The sequence below is a fragment of the Bombina bombina genome, chromosome 4 (assembly GCF_027579735.1).
Source record: "Bombina bombina isolate aBomBom1 chromosome 4, aBomBom1.pri, whole genome shotgun sequence".
Classification (NCBI taxonomy): domain Eukaryota; kingdom Metazoa; phylum Chordata; class Amphibia; order Anura; family Bombinatoridae; genus Bombina; species Bombina bombina.
This window is the reverse complement of record NC_069502.1, coordinates 865,251,088-865,268,900: the sequence shown is the minus strand read 5'-3', so window position 1 is coordinate 865,268,900 and position 17,813 is coordinate 865,251,088. Positions and strand designations below refer to the sequence as shown.

The 17,813-nt window shown below is 42.5% G+C and overlaps 1 protein-coding gene across 5 annotated transcripts in view; it reads left to right on the top strand.

Moving 5' to 3' along the window:
* The window catches only part of LOC128657337 (zinc finger protein with KRAB and SCAN domains 3), a 105,781-nt gene that overhangs the window by 81,409 nt on the left and 6,559 nt on the right, over positions 1 to 17,813 (top strand). The window lies entirely within an intron of this gene.

The following is a 17,813-nucleotide window of genomic DNA, read 5'->3' as shown; positions in this document are numbered from 1 at the left end:
TGGGGGATTTTCCAACGATTTATGTATTTTTGGTAGAATCTTGAATACCGGAACTCTGGGTGCATCAACATAGATGAATTCTCCAGTTTTGATGGTCAATATTGAATCTTCTATTCCTATATCTAATAAATGTTTTAACTCTCTCTGGTATTTAACTGTTGGATTAAACGTTAGTTTTTTTGTATGTATGTATATCCCTCAGTTGTCTATACACCTCAGTTAAAATTTAGCAAACCGTATAATGATATTTGCAACATTATAAGAAAAAGGTTGCCGATATTAGAGAATGACAAAGATTTATAATCTATTTCCGCCATGTGTAATTTTGTCTCTAGGAAATCTGAAACCATCAGTGAAAAAGTTATGAAGAATTTTAGTTCTAAAATAAATCAAAATGAGAAGAGTACAAACAAAAATTGGTTATCTAAAAAAACTGGTTTCTATTTATGTGGGGGCAGGCCTTGCAAATGCTGTGAGTTTGCCAAAATAAGTGACAGTTTCACTTCAACTAATACAGGTAAATCATTCAAAATCAGGGATCGCATAGATTGTAACTCAACATATGTTGTTTACCTTATTACTTGTCTATATTGTAATTTTCGATATGTAGGACTCACCTCAAGATTATTAAAAGACAGGATAAGGGAGCACTTACTATCAATAGAGGCAGAAATACCAAAAACACCAGTGGCTAAACACTTTGCACTACATGATAGTAATTTGGGCCATTTTAGTTTCCAAGGAATAGAGCATGTCACCTTAGGAATCCGTGGAGGGGATAGATATCAAGCATTAAGTAGAAAGGAAGTTTTCTGGATTTATACACTAAAAACTGGATCCCCTAATGGTATAAATAAGATTAGCAATGTCAAACTGTTTATAGATAGGAATTAGATATAATTATTCCACTCTATGTTAGATCTTACATTGTTTATATATAAATTATATTTGACATGTTTAAGCTTTTTCTTCCAGATTCTGCTTTTTGTTTGTTTTCGTGTGATACATGTGATTGTATAACAACCAATATCCCAGTAAGTTAAAACTCTCTTTGTTAGACTATGATATAATGTTGGGTAATAAATACGCAGAGATTGGACAAGTATTAATGACTATATGGCATTTGACTTTTATATTTTATTCATACTATTTGTTTGCAATCTCTGTGTGTTTCTTTTCCCATGGCCATCTAAATTTATAGTGTATGGAAAACATCTTTTTGCATTAGGTTGTTAATATTTTCTTTCCAAATGTCTTACTTTTTAAACTGTACATTTTTAAATGAGCTCTCTTAGTAGTTGTTAAAGGATTATGTATATTTTTGTATAAAGTATAATGATTATTGGAATGGAGGTACTGAATGTGTTAAACTTGTGTAGGTGTTGAATAAGTTGTGATTGGCCGAAATACCTCCTTCCCTGATTATTTAACAGCTGTAAGTGACGCTTGTTTGTTAGCTCTGATGAACTGCCTCTGAGGCAGGAAACGCGTCAGCTGTGTCCTCTGCTGTGCTGTGCCTTTACTTTGATTTTAAACACATGAAATAAAGGATCGTTTTATACTTCATACCTTCTCTCCTTGATCATTTTCGGTGAGATCGCTACTAATTCTGGTACTATTAAATATCAATATACTGTATTATTCTGTATTTAGTTCTGTGTAACAGAAGTATAACCCTAGAAAACTATTATTAATACAAAACAGTAAGTCAAGTAATGAATTCAAACAGCAGCCCTAGGCTAGCATCAAATTTGAAATATGCTACACAATTTTACAAAAAATAACAGTAAAAAAAAGCTCCCAAGACCGAAATAACCGAAAATGCCATTTTCAGCCGAAACGTTTCTGCGGCCGAAATGTTGTTGCATCCCTAATAACATGATCTGTCTGAATCATGAAGTGAAAATTTTGGGTTTCATGTCCCTCTTTATACAGTGTAGTTTTGTGACTGAAGTCATTTTATTACTGAAACGTGAGCATCATTATAAAAACACTAAATATGTTTTAATTACATTACAAAAACTTAATAGCAGAATTAATTCAATACATTCGTATTTGCATATGTTCACTTTATTATTATTTTAAACCTATATTTAATCTGATGTTTAGAAAATCTTAGTTCCATTTATACCACGTCCTTTACATGTAACATTCTAAAAAACTAAAACTAAATGATTTGTGCAGACAAGTAATAATTATAAAGAGTAGCTTTGAAACTGAAATGATTAATGGGACAGTTCACTGTAAAATTGTTTTTCTCTGAATGTGTTCACCATGACTTGTACCAGCTGCAGTGTACAACATGAATGAAAAATGGCTAATGTATGCTTCTTTTTGCAAATAAATAGCTGGATTTGCTCTTTGAAACCACAGCCCATCAAAATAGACTTGGCTTGCTGACATATCAGATCTTGTTATCTTCTCACTCAAATGCTTCCCCTTCTTATCTCTGTTTCTTCTATAAGGTAAGACGAGTCCACGGATTCATCCTTTACTTGTGGGATATAGTCCTGCTAACAGGAAGTGGCAAAGAGCACCACAGCAGCGCTGTCTATATAGCTCCTCCCTTAGCTCCACCCCCAGTCATTCTCTTTGCCTAATCTAAGTACTAGGAAGTGTAAGGTGAAAGAGGTGATAAAATATTAGTTTTTAATTTCTTCAAGCAAGAGTTTTTTGTTTTAAATGGTACTATTTACTCTCAGGCAGAAGATGGATGAAGACTTCTGCCTGGAGGATGATGATCTTAGCATTTATAACTAAGATCCAGTGCAGTTCCCACAGAGACTGAGGAGTACAGGAAACTTCAGTGTGAGGAACGTTTTCATGCTATACAGCAATGAGGTATGTTCAGTCATTTTTTCTGGAGAGACTGTATTTCAGAAAGGCTGACAGTATCCCCATGAGGGTAAGCAGTAATCCTAAGAGCTATAGACAGGCATTACTAAGCTTGCATAAAGGGCTAATTAAAAAAATGGTTGACACTGAGTTTTGAATGTTTGTGGGCAAACGTTTTTATGAACTGGGAGTGCTTTTAACGTTTTGTGGGCAAACTTTATTGAGGGTACACTTGGCTTATTTTTGTGTCTCAAAAGCCACATGGCTAGTTTAAAACCGCTCTGGTGCGGTTCTTTAAGGCTATAGAGACATCGAGTGAGATGGGTGGGGTCTATTTTCGCGCCTCAGATGCGCAGTTGTTTTCTCGCAGCAAGCTCCAACTCTTGAGGGCCCTTGTAGATGTTTTGGGCCAAATCAAAGCTTTAACCCCATATTTACCATCCCTGAGGGCAGGTAGGGCCACAGCAGGGTTGTGGCAAGGTGCTGGGGGTGTTTTTTTTCCGGATTTAGGCCTTATTTCAATCTGGTTTGCACATTAAGGGGTTAAATGTTAATTTTCCTTGTGGGGCAAACTTAACTACATATATTGAGTCTGCTATAAAAGATTTGAAAAATTTGGTGAATTTTAAAGGAGTTTTACAGAATGTGTATTCTTTTTTTCTCTTAAAGGCGCAGTACCGTTTTTTTAAGATTGTTAATTTTTTCACTGAATAAAGTGTTTTCATGCTTGTTTGTAGTCATTACTAGTCTGTTCAATATGTCTGACATTGAGGAAAGTCAATGTTCAATATGTTTTAGAAGCCATTGTGGAACCCCCACTTAGAATGTGTCCCTCATGCACTGAAAGGTCAATAAATTGCAAAGAACATATTTTAGCTACTAAAAGTATGTCGCAGGATGATTCTCAGTTAGAAGGGAATCCGGTTTTGCCATCTAATTCTCCCCAAGTGTCACAACCATTAACGCCCGCACAAGTGACGCCAAGTACTTCTAGTGCGTCTAATTCTTTCACCCTGCAAGATATGGCCGAAGTTATGAATACTACCCTTACAGAGGTTTTACCTAAGCTGCCTGGGTTGCAGGGGAAGCGCAGTAGGTCTGGTGTGAGAGTAAATGCTGAGCCCTCTGACGCTTTATTAGCCATATCCGATGTACCCTCACAATGTTCTGAGTTGGGGGTGAGGGATTTGCTGTCTGAGGGAGAGATTTCTGATTCAGGAAAGATGTTCCCTCAGACAGACTCAGATATGATGGCTTTTAAATTTAAACTAGAACACCTCCGCTTATTGCTCAGGGAGGTTTTAGCGACTGGATGATTGTGACCCTATTGTAGTTCCAGAGAAATTGTGTAAAATGGACAGATTTCTAGAGGTTCCTGCCTACACTGATGTTTTTCCGGTCCCTAAGAGGATTTCCTGTAACTACTGCAGCTTCTTTTTGGTTCGAAGCTCTGGAGGAGGCTCTTCAGGTTGAGACCCCATTAGATGATATTCTGGATAGAATTAGGGCTCTCAAGCTAGCTAATTCTTTCATTACAGATGCCGCTTTCTTTTCAACTGGCTAAATTAGCGGCAAATAATTCAGGTTTTGCCATTTTAGCGCGTAGAGCGTTATGGCTTAAGTCCTGGTCTGCTGATGTGTCATCAAAATCTAAGCTTTTAGCCATCCCTTTCAAGGGTAAGACCCTATTCGGGCCTGAACTGAAAGAGATCATTTCAGACATCACTGGAGGGAAAGGCCATGCCCTTCCTCAGGATAAGACAAATAAGATGAGGACCAAACAAAATAATTTTCGTTCCTTTCGAAACTTCAAAGGTGGTCCCTCTATCTCTTCCCCTGCTGCAAAGCAAGAGGGGAATTTTGTTCAATCCAAGTCAGTCTGGAGACCTAACCAGACTTGGAACAAGGGTAAACAGGCCAAGAAGCCTGCTGCTGCCACCAAGACAGCATGAAGGGGTAGCCCCCGATCCGGGACCGGATCTAGTAGGGGGCAGACTTTCTCTCTTTGCTCAGGCTTGGGCAAGAGACGTTCAGGACTCCTGGGCTTTAGAAATCATAACCCAGGGGTATCTTCTAGATTTCAAAGAGTCTCCTCCAAGGGGGAGATTCCATCTTTCTCAATTGTCTGTAAACCAGACAAAGAGAGAGGCGTTCTTATGCTGTGTAGAAGACCTATATACCATGGGAGTGATCTGCCCAGTTCCGAAAACAGAACAGGGGCAGGGGTTCTACTCCAATCTGTTTGTAGTTCCCAAAAAAGAGGGAACTTTCAGACCAATTTTAGATCTCAAGATCCTAAACAAATTCCTCAGAGTTCCATCCTTCAAGATGGAGACCATTCGGGCTATTTTGCCAATGATCCAGGAGGGTCAATATATGACCACTGTGGACTTAAAGGATGCGTATCTACACATCCCTATCCACAAAGATCATCGCCAGTTCCTCAGGTTCGCCTTTCTTGACAAGCATTACCAGTTTGTGGCTCTTCCTTTCGGGTTGGCCACAGCTCCCAGAATTTTCACAAAGGTGCTAGGGTCCCTTCTGGCGGTTCTAAGGCCGCGGGGCATAGCAGTGGCGCCTTATCTGGACGATATCTTAATTCAGGCGTCAACTTACCAACTAGCCAAGTCTCACACGGACATCGTGTTGGCTTTTCTAAGATTTTACGGGTGGAAGGTGAACGTAAAAAAGAGTTCACTTATCCCTCTCACAAGAGTTCCATTCCTAGGAACTCTGATAGATTCGGTGGACATGAAAATTTTTCTGACGGAGGTCAGGAAATCAAAGATTTTAACCACCTGCCGAGCTCTTCATTCCATTCCTCGGCCGTCAGTGGCTCAGTGTATGGAGGTAATCGGACTAATGGTAGCGGCAATGGACATAGTTCCGTTTGCTCGCTTGCATCTCAGACCACTGCAATTATGCATGCTCGAACAGTGGAATGGGGATTATGCAGATTTATCTCCTCAGATAAATCTGGATCCAGAGACTCTCTTCTTTGGTGGTTGTCACAGGATCATCTGTCCCTGGGAATGTGTTTCCGCAGGCCAGCGTGGGTCATAGTGACGATGGACGCCAGCCTTTTGGGCTGGGGGGCAGTCTGGAATTCCCTGAAAGCACAGGGATTGTGGTGTCAGGAGGAGGCTCTCCTCCGTATAAATATTCTAGATCTGAGAGCGATATTCAATGCACTTCAGACGTGGCCTCAGCTGGATTCGGCCAGATTCATAAGATTCCATTCGAACAATATCACGACTGTAGCATATATCAATCATCAGGGGGGAACAAAGAGTTCTCTAGCGATGATAGAGGTTACCAAAATAATTTGATGGGCAGAGACTCGCTCTTGCCATCTATCAGCAATCTATATCCCAGGAGTGGAGAACTGGGAAGCGGATTTTCTAAGTCGTCAGACTTTTCATCCAGGGGAGTGGGAACTCCATCTGGAGGTGTTTGCACAATTGATTCAGCAATGGGGCACACCAGAATTGGATCTGATGGCGTCTCGTCAGAATGCCAAACTTCCTTGTTACGGGTCCAGGTCAAGGGATCCTCAGGTACTACTGATAGATGATCTAGCAGTACCCTGGTTGTTCAACCTGGCTTATGTGTTTCCACCATTTCCTCTCCTTCCTCGTTTGATTGCCAGAATCAAACAGGAGAGAGCTTCGGTGATCTTGATAGCACCTGCGTGGCCACGCAGGACTTGGTATGTAGACCTGGTGGACATGTCATCTTTTCCACCATGGACTCTGCCACTGAGACAGGACCTTGTGATTCAAGGTTCGTTCCAGCATCCAAATCTAGTTTCTCTGCGGCTGACTGTTTGGAGATTGAACGCTTGATTTTATCCAAGCGGGGTTTCTCTGAGTCGGTCATAGATACCTTGATTCAGGCTCGAAAGCCTGTCACTAGGAAAATGTATCATAATATATGGCGTAAATATCTTTATTGGTGTTGAATCCAAGGGCTACTCATGGAGTAAGATCAGGATTCCTAGGATTTTGTCCTTTCTCCAAGAAGGATTGGAGAAGGGGCTATCAGCTAGTTCCTTAAAGGGACAGATATCTGCTTTATCAATTCTACTACACAAGCATCTGGCAGATGTTCCAGACGTTCAGTCGTTGTGTCAGGCTTTAGTTAGAATCAAGCCTATGTTTAAACCTGTTGCTCCGCCATGGAGTTTGAATTTAGTTCTTAAGGTTCTTCAAGGGGTTCCGTTTGAACCTATGCATTCCATAGATATTAAGCTTCTATCTTGGAAAGTTTTGTTTTTAGTTTCTATCTCTTCGGCTCAAAGAGTTTCTGAACTATATGCATTGCAATGCAACTCGCCTTATCTTGTTTTCCATGCTGATAAGGTGGTTTTGCGTACCAAACCTGGGTTCCTTCCTAAGGTTGTTACTAATAGGAATTTCAATCAGGAAATTGTTGTTCCTTCTCTGTGTCCTAATCCTTCCTCTAAGAAGGAGCGTCTGTTGCACAACTTGGATGTGGTTCGTGCTTTGAAGTTTTACTTGCAAGCAACCAAAGATTTCCGTCAAACATCTTCTTTGTTTGTTGTCTATTCTGGAAGACGTAGAAGTCAAAAGGCTACGGCTACCTCTCTTTGTTTTTGGCTGAAAAGCATCATTCGTTTGGCATACGAGACTGCTGGACAGCAGCCTCCTGAAAGGATTACAGCTCACTCTACTAGAGCGGTGGCTTCCACATGGGCTTTTAAAAATGATGCTTCTGTTGAACAGATTTGTAAGGCTGCGACTTGGTCTTCGCTTCATACCTTTTCCAAATTTTACAAATTTGATACTTTTGCTTCTTCGGAGGCTATTTTTGGGAGAAAAGTTCTTCAAGCAGTGGTGCCTTCTGTTTAACCATCTGTCTTGTCCCTCCCGTTCATCCGTGTCCTGTAGCTTTGGTATTGTATCCCACAAGTAAAGGATGAATCCGTGGACTCGTCGTACCTTATAGAAGAAAAATACATTTATGCTTACCTGATAAATTAATTTCTTCTATGGTAAGACAAGTCCACGGCCCGCCCTGTCATTTTAAGACAGATTATATTTTTTTGATTTTAAACTTCAGTCACCTCTGCACCTTGTAGTTTCTCCTTTTTCTTCCTGTACCTTCGGTCGAATGACTGGGGGGGTGGAGCTAAGGGAGGAGCTATATAGACAGCTCTGCTGTGGTGCTCTTTGCCACTTCCTGTTAGCAGGAGGACTATATCCCACAAGTAAAGGATGAATCCGTGGACTCGTTGTACCATAGAAGAAATTAATTTATCAGGTAAGCATAAATTTACTTTTCTGTACAATTGAACAATTGCAAACGATCATTTTAGAGCTTTATCTCTTCCCCCCAATAGCCTATAACTGGGTATGTAAACTTTCAGTATAGGTATGGCTACTACAGGCTAAATCACCTATTCCAAATGCCAATATAATGGGTAAGGAGACATTTGTAAACAATTTAATACACTTCAGCACGTAAAATTGATAATTGGGAACAAATTAAAGGAGAGAAAGTTTTGGGTTAAACTGTCCCTTTTAAAGGAATTAAAAGGAACTATGTTGAGTATATTCATGCTGAGTATATTCATATTCATGAACTCAAATCAGCATGGTTTTATAAGACAACTATAACAAACTAATCTAATTAGATTACATTAGGAAGTAAAAATATAGATAAAGGGGAATCAGTTGATGTGATATATTTGGATTTTATAAAGGTGTTTTAATACAGTGCCACATGAGAGATTAATGTACAAAATTAGGGGACTGGGAATAGCTGAAAATGTTAGCGCATGGATAAATAACTGGATAAAGACCAGAAGTAACGAGTAGTAGTAAATGGATCGTGCTCAGACAGGACAAAAGTAATCAGTGGAGTCCCCTAGGGATCAGTACTGTGCTCTGTTCTTTTTAATACTTTTATTAATAACTTGCAGAAAGGATTAAATAGCAACATCTCTATTTTTGTAGCTGATACAAAGTTGTGTAAGGTCATTAGGTCAGGGCAGGATGTAATTGCTTTGCAAGGGGATTTACAAAAATTGGAAGAATGGGCTGGTAAAATGAAAATGATATTTCCATCTTAATGTGAGGAGAGTCCACTGCTTCATTCATTACTTGTGGGAATTAAGAACCTGGCCACCAGGAGGAGGCAAATACACCCCAGCCAAAGGCTTAAATACGTCCCCCACTCCTCTCATCCCCCAGTCATGCTTTGCCTTTCGTCACAGGAGGTTGGCAGAGAAATGTCGGAAGATTGGAGTAGTCTCTTATGGAGGGTAATACTCTTCAAAATGGGAATAGAGTGTTAAGTAACCCTGTCAGCCTCTCAGTGAGAGCATGGGTGAAAGTTAGAGTCCGGAGATGCAGGGAGAGTCTTTCTGCAAAACCATCCCGACTCATGATTAACAGCTCCTTAAGCAATCGGCGTTGACAAATTTTGCTGCCTGCTTTATGCACTCAAGTCCATGTCGGGAGCAATGCTACTAACCTGTCACACTTGAAAGGCCGTGTTCCTGTTCCACAGCATAGATTCTGGTAAGATTGTTTCATTTACACACATATGATAACGCATGAAGACAGGGTCACAGTGTCTCCTTTATCTGTATATAATCAAGGGTTAATATCCCTGGACGAGGGATTATTAAACGGGGTTTATGCATAATATCTTTAATAGTGTTTGATGCTGCGTCATATGTGAGATGAGGCTCTAGTAATGTGTGAACAGTCAGAGATCATCGCTGTCTTTTTTTTGGCGCATTTTTTCAATAATGCAGGCACGGTCCTGCATGGCCCTCCATGTGACTGGGTGTGGCCTCTTTCACTTCCTCTTTCCTGATTGGCAATTGCAGGAGACGTAACGGTTTCTCTGGGGTCATAGGAGGTGGTGAGTGCCCTGGCCATTGGTGTATAAAGGTGCCATTTAATCTATCTAGTCCGTATTAAAGGCGTAAGCTATGGAGGACTCTGATATGTTAGAGGATACTCCCTCTTTAATTAAACCTAATACCTGTATTTATTGTGACGACGTGCAGGTTGATCCGCCTGCTCAACGGTGTCCCACATGCTTTGACAAGATTGCAATGTCTATAAAGAATAAGATTTTAGTACTACTGAGCCTTTCACCTCTGAGATCTCTCCGTCCCGCGAGGTGTGTTCCCTACATTCATCTCCGATACACATGCAGCTCCCTAGGGCCCTACTGATCCTCCCGAGGGAGGGGCCTCTTGGTCGCCCGACTTCGCTGCCCAGTTGAAAACAGAGGTTTCTGAGGGCTTTCATGCACTACAACGTCCTGCGAAGCGCAAACAAAGGGAAAGTCATAGCCTTCCGTCCTAGGGGTCATCTGCTTCATTGGATGTCTCTGATAGATTATCTGCTGATGAGGACATCTTCGATAATTCGGAGGGCGCTCTTTCTGGGACGGAATCAGCATCTTCTAAACCTCCGGCTGCGGAGGGACCAGATTTTAAGTTTAAAATTGAGCATTTGCGCTTTTTACAGAAAGTGCTTGCTACGTTGGAGGTTCCGGAACCGAAACTTCTGGAAGAAGCTTCGATCCCTAAGCTAGATAGGATTTACGAGGACAGGGTGGTGCCTCAGACCTTCCCAGTTCCCATGAAGGTGTCTACTATTATTTAGAGGGAGTGGGAGAAACTTGGCTCGTCCTTTTCTCCTTCTACCTTCTACGCTCGCTAAGTGTATGACTATTCCCCTCGGGGATTGTTCAAGGAGCCCATGGATAAAAAATAGGAATCCATGTTGAGAAAGATATTTCAACCGGCAGTGGCGATCGCTGCGGTGTCTGGTGCGGCTACCTATTGGTGTGATGCATTATCCGCTATGGTCAAGGTGGAGACTGCCCTCGAGGAGATAAAGGAAAATATTAAGGCCTTAAGGGTAGCTAATTATTTTATCTGTGATGCAAACATGCAGGTTATTCGCCTGAATACCAAGACATCAGGTTTCTCAGTGCTAGCCCGCAGGGCTCTTTGGTTAAAGTTGTGGTCTGCTGATATGACTTCCAATTCTAGATTACTATCTCTCCCTTTTCAGGGGAAGTTTCTTTTTGGTCCGGGACTGGACTATCATATCCACGGTTACGGGAGGCAAGTGTGCTTTCCTTCCGCAGGACTTTTCGTCCCTTTCGTTCAGACAAGTCTCAACGCCAGCAGTCTGCTGTGAAGACCGAGCAGGCCAAGGGATCTTGGAAGCCAGACCACTCCTGGAACAAGTCCAAGCAGAGAAAGAAGCCAGCTGAGACAAAAAGAGAGAGTCTGCATGAAGGGGCAGCCCACCGAGCCGTATCTGGATTGCTTAGGGGGCAGACTATCTCTGTTCGCAGAGTCTTGGATGAGAGACGTACAGGATCCTTGGGTTCTGGAGGTTTTCGCCCAGGGTTACAGGATAGGGTTCAAGACTCATCTGCCCAGGGGCAGATTCCTCCTGTTGAGCCTATCTTCAAGACCAGAGAAGAGAGATGCGTTCCTCGAGTGTGTGAGGGATCTCTGCTCTCTCAGATTAATTGTTCCAGTACCTCTAGTGGAAAGGGGTCTAGGGTACTATTAAAACCTTTTCGTGGTCCCAAAAAAAGAGGGCACATTCTGCCCAATTCTGGACCTAAAGTGTCTAAACAAGTTTCTGTCAGTGCCATCGTTCAAAATGGAGGCGATCAGATCGATTTTGCCCCTTGTTCAAAAGGCGCAATTTCTGACGACAATAGATTTGAAGGACGCTTACCTTCACATGCCAATCCACAAGGACCACTTCAAGTTCCTAGGATTCACATTTCTGAACCATCACTTCCAGTTTGTGGCCCTACCGTTTGGTCTGGCGACTGCCCCAAGAATCTTTACGAAGGTTCTGGGAGCGCTGCTCGCGGTTGCGAGAGCCAGAGGTATTTTGGTGGCTCCTTATCTGGACAAATTCCTGGTCCAGGCTCCGTCCTACAGTCTTGCAGAGGACCATTCGAGGGCTCTTCTCCTTCTCCTTAGATCCCATGGATGGAAGATAAATGAAGGAAAGAGTTCTCTGGTCCACAGCAACACAGTGGAATTTCTGGGTACGATAATAGATTCCATATCAATGAAGATATTCTCGACAGATCAGAGACATTCCAAGATTGCGTCCAACTGTCTTGTCCTTCAGACCTCCTCAGGGACATCTGTGGCCAGGTGTATGGAGGTGATTGGGCTCATGGTATCCAGCATAGATGTCATTCCATTCGCCAGTTCCATCTCAGACCTTTTCAGTTATGCATGTTAAGACAGTGGAACAGTGATCACTCAGATCTATCCCAACAGATTTCTCTGGACTACCGAGTGAGGGAATCCCTCTCTTGGTGGATCCACCCGGGAAAGCTGTCCCAGTGGACATCCTTATTGAGACCATCTTGGGAGATTGTGACCATGGACGCAAGTCTATCAGGATGGGGTGCTGTTTGGGATGCCACAAGGGCACAGGGCAGTTGTACTTGAGAGGAGTCGACTCTACCAATAAATATTCTGGAACTTCGAGCAATATTCAACGTTTTGAGGACTTGGCCCCACCTGGGGTCATCCCGATTCATCAGATTCCAGTCGGACAACATTACTTCGGTGGCTTACATAAACCATTACGGGGGGAACGAGAAGCTCCCTAGCCATGAGGGAGGTATCTCGGATTCTGCAGTGGGCAGGGACCCACAACTGTTCGCTCTCAGCGATCCACATTCTGGGTGTGGACAACTGGGAGGCGGATTTTCCCAGCAGATTGTTTTCATCCGGGGGAATGGTCTCTCCATCCCGAGGTGTTTGCGGGGATCCGCAATAGATGGGGGCCGCCGGAGATAGACCTCATGGCATCCAGACTCAACTTCAAGCTACCCAGATACTGGTCGCGGTTCAGCGACCCACAGGCAGAGCTGATAGATGCCTTAGCGGTTCCTTGGGAGTTCAACCCAATTTACATTTTTCCACCGTTGCCACTTCTTCCTCGAGTGGTGGCCCGCATCAAACAGGAGCAAGCTTCGACCATTCGGATTGCTTCGTCGTGGCCACGGAGGACGTGGTTTGTGGATCTGGTGGGAATGTCGTCATCTTCGCTATGGAGGTTATACTGTCGCAGAGATCTGCTGGTTCAGGGTTCCTTTCTCCACCAAAATCTCTATTTTCTGAGGCTGACTGCATGGAGATTGAACGCCTAGTCTTGGCTAAGAGAGGGTTCTCAGAGAGAGTGATTGATACTCTCATTCAGGCCAGGAAACCGGTCACTCGTTGCATCTATCATAAGGTGTGGAGGACCTATTTATCCTGGTGTGAAGAATGTGGCTATCCCTTGCACAAGATTAGGGTATCCAGGATTCTGGCTTTTTTCCAAGATGGTCTGGATAAGGGTCTTTCCGCCAGTTCCTTAAAGGGACAGATTTTGGCCTTATCGGTTCTGTTGCACAAGAAGCTAGCAGAGCTTCCTGATATTCAGTCCTTTGTTCAGGCTTTGTCCAGAATCAGACCGGTGTTTAAACATTCTGCTCCTCCTTGGAGCTTAAACTTGGTTCTGAAGGTCTTGCAGTGGGCTCCGTTTGAGCCTATGCATGCGCTTGACATTAAGATTCTTTCCTGGAAGGTTCAATTTGAGCCTCCTTACCTGTTATTTTACGCTGATAAGGCTGTACTTCACACTGGATGGGGTTTCCTCCACAAGGTGGTATCAGAGCGTAACATCAATCTGGATATAGTAGTTCCTTCCTTGTGTCCTAACCCTTCTTCGTCGGAGAGGTTAGTTCATAACTTGGATGTGGTTCGGGCCTTGAAGTTTTATCTTCAGGCCACAAAGGATTTCAGACAGACTTTGTTGTTATTTGTTGTGTATTTAGGGAAGCATAGGGGTACAGGGCCTCTTCCAATTCACTGTCTTTTTGGTTGAGGAGCATGATCCGTTTGGCCTATGAGACAGCGGGACATAAGCCTATTCAGAGGATTACGGCTCACTCAACAAGGGCTGTGGCCTCTTCTTGGGCCTTTAAGAACAAAGCCTCTGTGGAGCAGACTTGTAAGGTGGCTACTTGGTTCTCCTTACATATGTTTGTGAAATTCTACAAATTTAATGTTTTTGCTTCGTCGGAAGTTGGTTTTAGAAGAAAGGTTTTGCAGGCTGTGGTGCCCTCAGTATAGGGTCTGCCTTTTTTTTGCCCTCCAGTTTTGTTCATTCAGTGTCCTCTAGAGCTTGGGTATTTGTTCCCACAAGTAATGAATGAAGAAGTGGACTCTCTTCCCATTAAGATGAAAAACATAAATTATGCTTACTTGATAATTTAATTTCCATCTGTGGGAGGTAGGGTTGCAACAAAAAAGAAAAATTCGCCAGGCACCTTATAAAAAGTAAAACTTTAGACTTTATTAAACATGAGAGTTAAAAATTCAATACATAGAGAGTGGGATAAACCCCTGAAACAGACTGACGTGTTTCGGCTAGAGGAGCCGTACTCATAGTCCCTAAGATTGTGAAAGACAACCAAACTTAAAAACCTAGTGTTCCAATCCCATTGGTGGATCTACTAATCACAATTTAAAGGCACAGGGGTTAGCATGAAAATAGAAAGATATATACTTCACTAATACTAACAGTATATCTATGTATATATCAACTTATATAAACCTAAGTTAATTCAATTTCCATACAAAAGATCGTTTCACATATTTAAACAATGCATAAAAATATTACAATTTATACTGCTGCAAGCCGATATTGCTATAGAGAAAAATATGAATATAAATATAAAATTTAATATGGTGACTATGGATGTCTTTAAGTATTTGGAAATCCGTAGGGACCAGGGATAGAGGGAGGGGTGGGGTATATGAAACGGGTATGGTGTGAATACTAACCTATTCAAAAATATATGTACTTAACCGAACCCAGAAATTATAACCCAATCATCAAACACTAGTCCCTCATGCTGTTTATGGAAGCTAGCACATTCCTGAATACATAAATTACTGGATGATGGAGAGCCCTTTATATACCAATAATACTATTAGGACTTAATCAAGTATCTATGACCAATAGTTAATAAAATCATACTCGGAGTTCAGGCCCAGTGGTCTTTTAGTCTGGAGCCTGAATATCCAGTAGATTTATTGTCTTGATAAAATTTTGTAATGATCTCCCCCTCTCTTTTGGGGTTGTATTTTCTCAATGATCATCCATTTGAGAGAATGACAATCTTTATCATGTCGTTGAACAAAATAAGTCACAAGGGGTGTACTACTTGTACCCACTCGGATAGTGGACAAGTGTTCACGTATCCTCGAGCGGACTTCCCTAGTGGTCAACCCTATGTATTGAAGGCCAAAGGTTGAGCACCAGAGCAAGTAAATACAATACATGGATCTGCAGTTTAGGCAAGAGGAAACCTCAAAGATTTCCCCTGTCACCACGGAAGAAAATGTGGATCCAACCTGAACGTGTTTGCATGCCTTGCATTGCGAATAGCCACATTTATAGGTACCTTTATGTCTGAGCCAAGAAGATGCTGTTGCAGAGCCCGGTTTCTTTAATTGGGAAGGGGAGATTAAATTCCCTATGGATTTATTCCTCCTGTAGGAAAATCTACAACCCTTTTTTACCGTCTCTGCAAGAGCATCATCAGCCACCAGTAATCGAAAATGATTGCAGACCACATCACAGGTTTCTCTATATTGGGCCGAATAGTCCGTTACAAAAGTCGGCACATTCTCTGAATTCTTATGAGGGGCACCTCTCTCCTTCAAGAGATGCTCTCTAGACATGAGATTCACCTCATTCCTGGCTCTTTTAATGACCTTCCTACTATAGCCCCGCTGTTGCAAACGCTTCTCCAAGTCATCTGCATGTTTGTAGCTTTGAGGCAAAGTACAGTTTCTTTTAAGCCGTACAAACTGGCCCTTGGCAACGGAGTGGGGCATGTGCCTAGGATGACAGCTCCTCGCATGTAGGAGACTGTTTCCTGATATTGGCTTTCTATAGACCTCTGAGGTGAACCTACCTGAGGGCCACCCTCTGAGTTCCAGGTCCAAGTAATGCACCAAATCCCAACTGTACTCAAATGTAAAGGGTAGATTCAAGTCATTAGCCCCAAGATAATCAACAAAAATGTTCACCAGATCACTGTCACTCTGCCAAATAAACAGCAGGTCATCAATATAGCGGAGATATAGCTTAATGGCAGACCTGAGGGGGTTTCTATCTGCATAGATGTGAGAACGCTCCCACCACCTCATGAATAGGTTGGCATAGGTGGGTGCGAATTTCGCCCCCATGGCGGTCCCACGCCACTGTAGATAGAACTCCCCCTCAAATTGAAAACAGTTATGGGACAAAAGGAATTGAGTTACCTCAAGTACAAAGGTTCTGAATGGCTCACTGTGTGTGGTCTCACTCTCCAAAAAAATAAGCTACCGCTTTTAAACCCCAAACAAGGTGTATGGAGGAATATAATGAGACCACATCTACAGTGAGCCACCCACAATCATGTGACCACTGTACCCTCTCCACCGGATTCAATACCTGTTTGGAATCTCTAGTGTAGCTGGGGAGAGATCTTACTAATGACTGTAACACGCCGTCCAGCCACTCGGAAAGATACTCCAGCATAGACCCTATGCCATTCACTATGGGTTTACTCTGAACATTTTCCAGAGACTTGTGCACCTTTGGCAGATGGTGGGACAGGGGAATCACCGGATGTTCTACATAAAGATATTGTGAGGTCTTCACATCAATGAGACCATCTTCCACTGCTCTATCCAAAAGGTGCACAAGCTCATACTGGAATCTATTAGTTGGATCCTGCTTTAAATATTCATAGTTATCCGTGTCTTCCAATTGTCTTAGGGCTTCTTTAATATAGTCAGCCCTATTCAAAAGAACCACAGAGCCCCCCTTGTCTGCCTGCTTGATAACTATATTTACATTCTGCTCCAGTGACTTAAGGGCCATCTGTTCATTCCTGGTTATGTTTTTACTGGGGTTCATCTGAGAAAGAGATAATGTCTCAAGCCGGACTCTACTCTTTTATAGAAAGTCTCAACTATGTTTCCTCTGCTCTGGATGGGGTAGAAGGTAGAGGGATTTCTATATCTTTTAACCCTTTCTGGGTTAACTTCCTCAATCATTCATGAACCCTCTCTCTCCAACTCCCTCAGAGCAATCAGGTCACATGTCTCCAGAAAATCTAACTCATGGTGCATATCCCTTGAGACAGGGTCCTCAAAGGGTACCCCCGCTTGGCCATGGCTTGTGTCAGAAAAGTGTTTGCATAAACTAATATTACGGATAAACTTATTCAAGTCAAGCATAGTTTTAAACAGATTAAAGTTTACTATGGGCAAATCCAAGACCAAGTGACAGCACCGTCTCCTCATGTTGTGACAGAACATGGCTAGATAGGTTTATGACAGTTTGTATTTGGACGGGGCACGACTCTGTCGTAACGGATATCTTCTGTGTTGGGGTAACTGCATGTTCGTGCCCCCGCCCTTTCCGCGAATGCTGGCCCATCTGAAAAACCTGTTCTAGCTGTACCAATTCGTCATCCCTACTTGTGGTGCTGTTATTCCCTGGTTGTGTAGAGGGAGAGGGGTAGTCAGATGTTGGCTGATATCTTCTGTGTTGGTATTGTCGCCCTCTAGGCTGTACTGTATGCTGTGCTGCTCTTGCTCTATTTGGTACATATCTGTTCCCCATTCTAGTCTGGAGATAATTCCGTCCCCCTGTCCTATTGTAGTTGGTGTTCATATTAACCACTTCCTGGGGGAAGTTGTCCTCATTTTCAGATTGTGTACTATCTCCAACTGAGTCAGCTTCACTATCAGAAAAAGTCACTGTCTTATTCCCTCTACCTCTCTATCTTCTCCCCCTACTCCGTCTGCCACCTCTGGAGGAGTTTTGATATCTCCTGTACTGAAATCTTTGGCTTTTGCTCCATATATAGACTTATATATGGTCTTATCT